The sequence below is a fragment of the Rhinolophus hipposideros genome (genome assembly GCF_964194185.1).
Source record: "Rhinolophus hipposideros genome assembly, chromosome: 4".
Taxonomy (NCBI): domain Eukaryota; kingdom Metazoa; phylum Chordata; class Mammalia; order Chiroptera; family Rhinolophidae; genus Rhinolophus; species Rhinolophus hipposideros.
Genome location: NC_138050.1, coordinates 43,577,900 through 43,590,124, shown reverse-complemented (window position 1 = coordinate 43,590,124; position 12,225 = coordinate 43,577,900).

Below are 12,225 nucleotides of genomic sequence, written 5' to 3'. Positions count from 1 at the left end.
AATTAGGAGTTCATAAATCTTATCTGTTCTCTATTTATGACCATTTAAAAAGCAGCTGACTCCACATAGCAAATATTTAAACTAAGACAAGAGCACCTCCCCCTTACTATAAACATTTTAATAGCGTGTTAATACAAGAACACCTAAAAATTGAATTATTATCAGCTATTATAAACACGTAAGGCAGGGAAAAATGAAATTTAAACGCTACGTTCCCATGCCATAGTAGGTATTTCAACTATTCCCCATTAACCAATTCTTTCATCAGGAGACATAGGAAGGTTCCACTTCCCCACACCTTGAAATTCTGCAGGGCCACACAACTTGTTTGGCCTATATGATATGAGCAAAAGTACTGCATGTCACTTTCTTGTAATGCATTTTATTTTCAGTGCTTGACTTTCTAATCCGCCCAGAGATAATGACAGCATGTGTGATGTGGAGGCTCCATGAGAAGAGAGCAGTCTGGAAAGCTGAGCTTTTACATGGAAGAAAATCAACCTGAGATTCATTCAGACTCACAATGGACTTTTTTCTGCATCTATGTTGAGGTATAATGGACAAATAAAAATTGTATGCTTTTAAGGTACACACCTTGATGTTTTGATATACATATACACTGTAAAATAATTGCCAGAATCAAACAAATTAATAGATCCATCACTTTACATAGTTATTTTTCTTTTCTTTTTTTCTCTTCTTTTGTGGTGAGAACACTTAAGACCTACCCTCTTACCAAGTTTCAAGTATATAATACTGTAGTAAAACTATAGTCATATTATTGTACATTAAATCTTCAGAACTTACTTGTCTTGCAAAACTGAAACTTTGTGTCTCTTTCTGTATAAATTGCAGTTTGGGGAGCATGGCTTTAGGGTAGATTCTGCCTGCTCCATATTTCAGAACTAAACAGACTTCTGAACTTGTAAAGATTGGGGAAAATTCTGACCTTTGAACCCTTGTGGGGAAAGGGAAAAGAGAACAGGACAAATGAGTATCATAGAAAATTCTTGCATCTTCTTTATTACTTGAAAACTAGTGTAGTACAACTTTCTCATTTCACATATAAATGGCTTAGAGACCCAGAAAGAGGAACTGACTTGATCAAGTTAAAAGAAATGTCAGGGGCAAAGTCTGTTAATGTTTTACATACTAATCTACAAGGAAAGAATATGAGAAATAAAAGAAAAAGAGTAAGCCCAAAAGAAACCCGTGTAGCTATTTGTAATTTTAATAAAATAAGATTTTTATCAAAATTACCCGTCGAAATATACAAATCCTGAATTCAAACTCAAAGGTTTCCCTGCCTTTCTACTTAAGAAATGAAGCCCCATGCAGTACTTCTGGCATGTGGTCCCAGGGTGAATTTCCTCTACTATCAAGAGACATGGGGAGACTTTTGTGTGATGTTATGTAAAATGACAATAAAAGAAAAAAAGCATGTAGTGATCAAAACTAAAGAAAGAAAACTAGCTTATAGCAGAGATGGGGTGAAAATATGAGTCTTTTGATTGACAGATAATTAGGGTTAAGAGACATGAATTCTATTTCCAAGCTGAGGAAGTTTAGACAGGAAATTCACTTCCCTTCCTGTAAGAATTGAATTAATTCTAAATTTTTTTCTCACTTTACTTTTACCTTTTATTTCTCTACCACCTCTCAATGATTTATTTTATTTTTCAGTATTAAAGTATTATCTGTAAGTAGTAATGTGAAACTATAATAAATTCAGCAAAGAAGAGTTGAATAGAGCTAACATATCTAATTCTTAAACAGTTCCTTCATGCCAATTATCAACATGTACTGGTGTAGGAGCAAATCCTTCCCTTCCAATCTTCTGCACTCCCACTTTTTTTTTTAGGATAGGTTCTTCCTGCTTCAGGAACACTAGCGTAAATATATTCCATCTTTCCTCTTAGCTCCTTTTAATTGTGGTATATGGAAACTTTGCGGTGCTTTAAGCAATGAAATTTCCCTAGAATTTAAAATTTTCCCACTAGTGCTCCTTCTATCTTAGCTTTAATTGAAAAGTGGTGTTCTCTAATGGCTCACTTTTCCTAAACTCCTTACCAATGATTCTCCACTCCATTGCCTTGACAGTTCTTGAGGCAAGTTGATGGAGTCAGACTTTTTGTTAACCTCTCACAGGCGATGGCTACTTTCACACTATGGTTTCACTCAGTAACTTGTTAACCTTGGAGGTTCATGTCATTCTCGTTAGCGTCCTTTAAATGATTATGTTTACCACATTCATCGATCTAAATCCAGGGCATTTCTCCATCAATCTCAGTGAGTACAGCATCTCCCTTACACATTCCCTCTCTATTCTGTTTTTTGGCATTGTCTTGACCTGCGCGTTCCTTCCATTTCAGTTATATAATAGTAAGCATGCCTAATATCATTATTATTCAATTTGGGATCTCTGAGGTGGGTTCGTGTGTGTATGTGTGTGTGTGTGTGTGTGACCATGATCGTTTTATCAGGGCCTTATTCTTGCTGATCCTTTACCTTGCTGATATGCTTTTTTATCTTCTTCACAACCTTAAATCCCTGAAACTCTCCTAGCTCTAGTAGTCCACCAACCCTGTCTGAATCTGCTTGCCTTCCTACGAATTCTGAAACCCACAGTTGGACAATTCAGTGACATCTCGTTAACATCTTAGAATTCTCTACCAGCACTCTCAAGCTTCTCTAAAGTCTGCTTTATAGATCCCTAAACCTGAATAACCCCTTTAAGCACTGTCTCTACACTTTCTGCTGGGCTATGAGCAGTAGCCAAAGAAAGTCACAAAACTAAAATAATTGGGTCCACTGCAATTTCATGCTAAGTAAACACAGTCAGGTCTTTCTCACTGCTCAGTAATCCTTTATTTATATGTGAGGAATGCAAGAAAGCATCCTCCACAGCAATTGCTCCACATTACTCCACATTATTAATTTCCTTGGGTTACCATCCCTACACATATCATCTGAAGGTGCTAATTACACCTGTGTTGCAGACAGAATTAAAATTTTCTGACTTGTTTCTTTACTGTCTTCAACATCTCAAATATATCAGTTTTCTTCCTGGACTCCTCTCTGCCTACTATAGCATCATATAAAATTGTATCCCTCATCTTTGCCAAAGTTTTCTCCTATGTACCCTCTCATAACCACTTCTCTTTCTTTTGGAGCAGCTCCCACAAGTTAATCTAACTCTCTCCCTTGGCATTTCATTGAGCATCAACCTATCTACAATATCCTTCTTTAGAGATTCTACTGTTCTAGAAAAAAGTTATTATTTTTTCTTGACTATTCTCTCTGTAGAATGACCAAAGTATCTCTTTTTATTTTAACATTTGAATAAACTTATGGCCTCTTTCACCTCTGCCTGGTATTCAAGCTCTTGATTCTTGATATTTACACTTACTTTGGATGCCCTACCTGAATTTCTGGTAAGTCAAGGACAACAACTGAATATTAAAGTGAGCCATAATGATATTTGGAGGTAGTATTGACTAGAGTTTCACAGCCTGTAGAGACTTCTGTGCAAACTTTTAGGAACACTTATGGCAAGTTGTTAGGGAAGAAAAGAAGGTAGGGAAGGACAGTGTTAACAATTAACAGAAGGGATCACACCAAGATGCGTTGCCAATCATTCAAACGACAGTGTCCAATCTTTTGGAAAACACACATTGTATATCAATACCCAAAGAGCCCAAGATGGTCTCTGGTATGGTAGAAAGAATTTTAGTTCAGTAACAGAAAGTGGCCCTAGGAGGAGATGTCTAGAAACAAACAATAAATAGGTATGTGAAAAACAGTATTAGTAAGAAGACTGGTGGTCAGTCCCATATTTTTGATATGAGTTCACTGAGGTCAGGTTCATGTATTTCATAGATTTCCATTTTCATGAACTGGAGAGATTTCACTCAGTATTTATGCTTATAATCCCTTGATTTAACAGTGTCCTTCAATAGATGAATGGATAAAGAAGATGTGGAATATATACATGATGGAATACTATTCTGCCATAAGAAAAGATGGAATAGTGCCATTTGTGACAACATGGATGGATCTTGAGATTATAATGCTAAGCCAAATAAGTCAGAGAGAAAAAATTGAGAACCATATGATTTCACTGATATGTGGTATATAAAACTGAACACAACAAAGGAACAAGACAAACAAATGAAGAAACAAAAACTCATAGACACTGACAATAGTTTAGTAGTTACCAGAGGGTAGGGCGGGGGGGGGGGGTAGATGAGGGTAAAAGGGATCAAATATATGGTGATGGAAGGAGAACTGATTCTGGGCGGTGAGCACACAATGTGATATATAGATGATGTATTACAGAATTGCATACCTGACACCTATGTAACTTTACTAACAATTGTCACCCCAATAAACTTTAATAAAAACAAAGAATTTGATGTGCAGAGTAGGATTTAGTGACTATTCAGTGAAGTGAATTGAAATATCATAAGGCATCCAGAAAATCAAACCTTAAGACTAGACAAACTGTTTGCAGATGGGTGGTGGGAAGCTAAAGCTCGGTGACTTCAAAATTGACAACAAGTTTAATATAAAAATGTAAATTTCAGACTCACTGGTCCTCGCTGGTGAAAAAGCATTTCCTGATATACTGCCACTTATGGGCAGAACTCATTTGTAGCTCAGTCTACAAATGATCCTCTCAATGCATGAGTCTGAGAAGGCCTGGCAAAGGCAAGTGGACAATTCTCACTCCCTTTTAGTAAGCTTTTCTTTTCTTTTTATTTCCCTCCAATGAAGACTGAGCTTTTTCATTCTTAGATATATAACACATTCCATCTTCAATGGAATTGAGCTCAGATTGCTTATATAGCTTACTGAGGCAACTCATATTATCTTTGTATCTTTCAGTTGTAATTCTATTTCCAGTAAACTCTCTTAATCTAAAAACAATTGATATCTTAATCAAAAAACAATTGACCACGTGAGTGTGAACTGGGTGGTCTATTCACTTCCATTGTTCTATTTTTTTTCTATATTAATGTGAATACCACACTGTCTTCATTACTAAAAATATTAAAATAAATCTCGAAGTCAGGTAGTATAAACTTTCAACTTCTCTCTTATTTTTGAAAGTGTTTTACTATGGGCATTTCTATTTTCTAAAGAATGTGTACAAGTGGACATTATTTTTACATGTAATTCTAAGAAAGTACAAGGAGGGAATAATTAACATGACGTTATCCAGAACAACTGTGATCCTGAAATTGTCCTTTTCTTTTGATTTGTTAGTTCAGAACACAAAAGATTTCCTCATCATAAAACAGGGGCCATACTTTTTTAAAAATTAAATTTATTGGGGTGACAATTGATAGTAAAATTGCATAGGTTTCAAGAATACAATTCTATAGTGCGTCATCTATATATCACATTGTGTGTTCGGCACCCAGAGTCAGTTCTCCTTCCATCACCATGTGGGCCCTACTGTAAAAAGCCAACATTATAAGGCTCTAAAGCATGGTTTCATAAGGTCTGGTCTGTAATATTACATTGGTTGATCCAAAACTTCTTATAATCATTCATTGTGAATAAGGAATATGATAATGTATATAATTCTTCTATATTTATTACGTAATGAATATCGAATATTATAACAAACTTTCTTAAATTTATAAACTGCTTTACAGTGACAAAGTATTTTTCATAAATTATTTTCTTTGAACCTCAAAACAGTTTTTTAAAGAGTCCTTGTAAGCATTATTAATAATATAATTATTGCAATATATATATTATAAAACTGGAAGTAAATATTGTTGCATACTTATTATGTATGTGACATGATACATTACATGCAACTTTATAGGGTATAATTTTTTACCTTCAAAAATAATAATTTTGCAACACAGAAAACTATTTACACATATATTAAGCATATGTATATTGAAATTATACAGTAATAAAATTGCTGTGATTTTACATATTAAGACTAATTAGTCCTCCATCCCCAGCACCCTCCTTTTCTGGCCTGCGGGAAGAGTGTGACACTGCTGGGCTGGGAGAGAGAAGACTCATCCATCTCCAGCCCCCTCCCTTTCTGGCCTGCCTAGGGCAGGACAATTACAACTGCGGAGACACTCCCAGGGATCAGCAGCAGGTGGCAGAGGCAGCTTGGGGCTTTCAGCAGTTTAGAAATCTCAGGCCCTCAACACACACACACACACACACACACACACACACACACACACACACACACAAAAGTAGTACCCTGAGACTCAGGAGACCTGGGCACAGGGCTAGATGTTTTACTCTCAGTGATCATATGTGCAGGCAAGAGCAGAAACTGCACTGACTTTGTAAAAACTACCATTCAGACCCCATAGCCCCAGCCAACTAGAACTGCAGTCCCAGGGTCACTCTGGGCTCCAGGTGGCCGGCTCTGCCTGCACAAGACGCAGAGGACTCTTACGTACAGCAGAGGACAACCTGGAGATTACTTGGTGGGCTTAAGCCAACACTGGCGTTGCTTTCTTTGTTTTATTTTGTTTTCATATTTTTTTATATTTTTGTCTGTGTTGAGTGTGGGTTATCGGTTGTTTTTACATGTGAATATATTTGTTTTTTCTTTGTTGTTGTTGTGCTTGGTGACTTGCTTTGTTTTGAAATTGCCCTACACCAGGGTCCAGCTCAAGAGGCACAAGATTCAACATACACAGAAGCCAAATCCAGACCAAACCAGAGTATTACCGGGTTTGACCTACAAGTGACACATCCAGTGGGAATTCTCTACAGGCACAAGAGCCCATAGAGGCCAAGCCCCATTCGAGCAGTCAACCCTCACTCAGCAGAACATCCGCTGTGGGCAGAACAAACTCTCATAACTAGTCAGCCAAGGAGTCAATCCCACCTACTGACAAACCAAGAACAATTAAAGTTCAACTTTAACAGGACAATATATGCAACACAAGGGTCACCTTTGGAGCACACACACAGGAGAATAGGGAAGTAGTGCAAGTCAAATATAAAGGACACATACTACATAAGATAACCCAGCAAAAACCAAGAACCCTAGGGGATCTACCTAATACAGTGGTACCTCGGTTTTAGAATGTAATCTGTTCTGGAAGACAGTTCAAGTACTGAAACGTTCGAAAACCGAGGCACAGTTTCCCCCTAGAGTGTAATGCGAAATGGATTAATCTGTTCCTGAACTTTAAAATCACCCCCTAAAACTGCAAATTTAGCATGAATTTTACTATCTCATGATACCATAGATCCATAAAATTTATGGCGTTCGTAAACAGAACTGTTCGTCAACGGAGACGTTCGAAAACCAAGGTACCACTGTACATTGAAACAAACTTGGTTTAGGCTTTGGTTTATTTATATGAATGTGCCCCAGGAAGACTGTGTGAGCAAAAGGGCCATATGCTATTTCATTTTTCTATCCCCTTTTCCTAACATGATAACTGGCTCGAATGTTTATATATATAGACATAGAGATGCTGATAGAAATGCTGAATTAGAACAGAATAGAGGGGTGTCATGGGTGATGCTGGGGTGCTGGATATCAGAGAAGTCTCTTCAGAGTAAGTGGTTTGGTGGTGAGCACCTGCTCTTTGGACTTTGGAGTTAATCTGGATATCAATTTTTACCCTAACCTTATAGCTCTAACACTTTTGAATCATTTCTATCCCACTTACCCAATCATCTACACCAATTTTTTTCAGTTCATTAAGAATGTGAGGCAGATAATTAGGTGGCTGATAGTCTTAGGACCTATTAGGAAGACAAACTGCAACAGAACATGCAAGTGCTTTGTTTTCAAATAATAATGGCATAACTTTTGAAGGCTTACCTCTGTTTCACTAGTAAGAGACTCTTTGAGAAACCATATTGGAAGCCTTACTTGTCCACAGAAGAAAGGTAATGGTGGAGATAAGAGACACAATAAACTGCTTGAGGAACTCTATGAGTATATTTTGGGAAAAAGTAATTGACAATTGGCAGGACTGACATTTTAATCACATTTTCCTTTTCATTCACTTACATTCTTTAAATCCAGCCTGCCGCTCATTGAATTGGAACACTGTACTGACTAATCTCACCACTTCACTGAAGTTCACCTGGCAGTTAAATATTTTCAATACCGTTAACATTCTTCAGAAAGTGTTAGTAAATGATGTTAGCCTTTGACAAAATTAACATTTTCTTCACATTTAAGAATGGCGATACTCCAAGGTACTAAATATAGTTGCTGTCATAGAATGTAATAACAAAAGCAAGAGGAAAGGCTCAAAACAGGTGATGTTAGTGTTTGCGGGGGAAGGACAAGTCAAGTTTTTATGCCAACTGTCTTTTTTTCTTTCTTTGATCGTTATAGAAACTAAATTTGTACAGACTTGGCTTTTTACACCAAAAAGTCAATGCAAAGAATAGTGAAACAGCAACAGTAGCACTGGGAGGAATCTAACGAGAAATAGTTATGTCAGATAAGTAAAGCAATGGGAAAGTCATGATTAGCACCACAGGGATACTGGAAATTCCAGCTGTGACAAACAGCTTTCTTCATTCCTGGGTTCACTGCTCACTATAAAATGTGTTTTCACAACTAACCAATCCATCAATCACAAATCTACTCACTGTGCTCAGTGTTACGGAGAACCTTGAATCAAGCATCAGATGGTAAGTACTTACCTACTAAGAGGGTGTGTTTTTTTGCGAGGAAGTCAAGACATGCTGGCATTTTCTCCAAAGAGGAAGTAAAAATACTCAATTGCTTTTTTGTTGTTGTCCTAGTATTCTGGAAAGGAAACAGAGTAGAAGAGTTAACTGAAAATTAGTAAAAACTTGGGTTCAAAATGTTGGTCCTAGTTACATGCCTGAGATAAAAAAAGTTTCAGAGAAGCATTTGGCACTCAGGGAATCACACAAGAGGGAAATAGTGGGACATTCTGTTTTCCGATTGGAGGTCCTTTGTGAAGGTGTCAGCTAATAAGGATTATAATATTATTGGTTACAAAATGTGATTGTTATGACTTAATGAACTAATTAATATAAAATATGGTTATTCTTTTTTTTTTCCCAAATTAAAACTGACTTGAATCTTTACTTGACAGTTGGGCAGAATTGTCTGTCAAACCAGGGAGGCTTACTCTGTTCAAATGCATCATAGTAAGAGAATATGAAGCTTCTTCTACTGCTGCTTCTTATACATTTGCCAAAGTATATAAAGTAATGATCCAGCCAGTATAAAGCTGTCTCTTTCACTGATATGATACTCTTTCTGTTGCAAACACTTGTGGAAACCTCTGATTTTTCAGTGGTAAGGACCATTCTCCTGTTGATCTTCTTCAGTTTGTCTCCACGTTCATAGTTCACCCACTGAATATGATTGGCTTTCTTCAGCCTACATAAAAATATTTGATTACAGTATTTTCCTCTGAGTCACTGGGTGCTTATGAGTCTTACGTTTATATTATAATGGGATTCCACTCAAGTGATTCTTCCTGCATCACAATATAGTCCAAGGTAACCTGTGGTCTCCAGCTGAACAACTTTCAAGGCCAAGTTGTCTTAAACAATAAAAATATAATATGCAAGAACTGGGTTCCTTAGCTATAATTTATTCAGTGCCCTCTATATACTAACTTTGATGTGGACCATAATCTTTTATTATATAATTTAATATGTAATCCAAGTCTACATACTCAGGCAATGAGAATGCTAAAATAACTTTCCAAAAAGGACTATAATTTCCAATTAAAATCTCTATGATTTGAAACAATATGGTGTTTCTTCTGTGTTAGAATTCTTCATGTTGAAAGTATACAAGAAATAGTTGAAGTCTCTGCCATAGGATACAGATCAGTGAAAAGATTATTTCCAAATCTTAATATTTACGGAATGTAAGCCATGAAAATATTCCCCAAAAGACAGCATATACTCTTTTTTAACTTTAGGAGAAAGATAGCATATTCTGGATATACCTCGATAATTAGTGTTGAGAAGTGTTCAGGAACTAACATGAAACACACACTGTCAACAGATGTATATGTAAAAAATCATCAATATACACAAATACAATGAGGTCGTAAAATATTTATTGATTTACGAAACATTGATTACATGTCCACTATGTTCTGGACAGTGAAATAGCTGCCAGGAATACAAAGACATGATCACTATTCTCAATCTACAATACAGTGCAAAACTGAGTCTTTTGAGTTAGCTCAGCAAACAGAAAATGTTAATTTGAGATAACCAGATAATCAGTTTGGCAGATAGTCCCTACAACACTGGACAGCTCATGGTAATTACTAAAAGATTAGAAAAAAGTACCACCCTACTAAAAATATTTCATATCTTCTCCTCTCTCTTAAATTCTCAGTTTATAGTTTATTTCCTAATTTTCTGATAAAATAAACATAATCAGAATAGAACTTCCACAATGTCCTGCAACCTCATTTACCATCCTAGGTGTTCCTAGGGTTGAATTCACTCCATCTCCCCAAGAACATCATTATAGTAATTCACCCTTGCCCAAGACCATTAATAATTATTTTATTTTTTATTTTTAATAGACTTAATTACTTTAGAGCAGTTTTACGTTCACAGCAAACTTCAGAGGAAAGTACAGAGATTTCCCATATATGCCCTGGCTCACAATTTCAAGTTTCCCCCTTTATCAACCTCACCCATCAGAGTGGTATATTTGTTACACTGATGAATTTACATTGACATACAATCACCCAAATTCCATATTATATCTTAGGGTTCACTTTTAGTGTTGTACATTCTATAGGTTAATATAAATGTTACAATGATACGTAGTCATTATTATGATAATATGCAGAGTACTTTACCTCCCCTAAAAATCTCCTGTGTTCCACCTGTTTCTTCCCTCTTCCCTCATAATCCTTGGCAACTACTGATCTTTTTAGTGTTTCTACAGTTTTGTCTCTTTTAAAGAAGGTTGTACTGTTAGATCATATAATATACAGCTTTTTCATTGGTTTCTTTCACTTAAAATATTCATTTAATGTTCCTCCATGTCTTTTCATGGTTTGATAGATCATTTTTTTTTTTAGTCCTGAATAAGATTTTCCTACCTGATATACGACTGTTTATTTATAAATGCACCTATTGAAGAACATCTTGGTTAATTCCAACTTTTGGCAATTATGAATAAAGCTGCTATAAACATCCATATGCAGATTTTGGTTTGGATATAGTTTTCAACTCCTTTTGGTAACCAGAAGCATGATTGCTGGCTCTACTGGTAAGAATATGTGTAGTTTTCTGAGGAAATATCAAAACATCTTCCAAAGTGGCTGTACCTTTTTGCATTCCCACCAGCAATGTATGAGAGTTCCTGTTTCCCCACATCTTCATAAACATTTGATGTTGTTAGTGTTCCAGATTTTGGCTATTCTGATAGGTGTGTATTGGTTTCTCACCGTTGTTTCAAGTTGTATTTCCCTTACAACATGATGTGGAGCATCATTTCATATGCTTAATTGTCATCTGTTAAATCTTCTTTGGTGAGATGTCTGTTAAGGTCTTTGGCCCATTTTTTAATCAAGTTGTTTGCTTTCTTATTATTGAGTTTTAAGAATTATTTTTATATTTCTCATAACAGTCCTTTATCAGATGTTTCTTTCGTCAACAGTTTTTCCCAGTTTGTGATTTGTCTTCACATTCTGTTGGTATTGTCTTTTGCAGTGCAGAATTTTTAAAAAAATTTTAACGTACTTGAGCTTATCAAGTATTTCTTTCATGGATCATGTTGTATCTAAAAAGCCATTGCTATACCCAAGGTCATCTAGGTTCTCTCCTATGTTATCGTGTCTGAATTTTACAATTTTGTATTTTACATATAGGTTGTGATCCATTTTGAGTTAATTTTTTGAAGAGTATAAGGTTTGTATCTACATTTTTTCTTTTCTTTTTATGTGTGTGTCCAGTTGTTCCAGCTTCATTTGTTGAAAAGTCTATCTTTGCTCTATTGTGAAAGATCAGTTGACTATATTGATGTGGATCTATTTCTGGTTTCTCCATTCTGTTTCATTAATCTGTTTGTCTATTTTTTCACCAGTACCACATGGTCTCAATTAGTACAGCTTTATAGTAAGTTTTAAAGCCTGATAGTGTCATTCCTCCAACTTAGTTTTTCTCTTTTAATTTTAAAAGAGAAAAATAACCTCTTATATTTACACACATATTTATCACCACCTACATTCTTCACTTCTT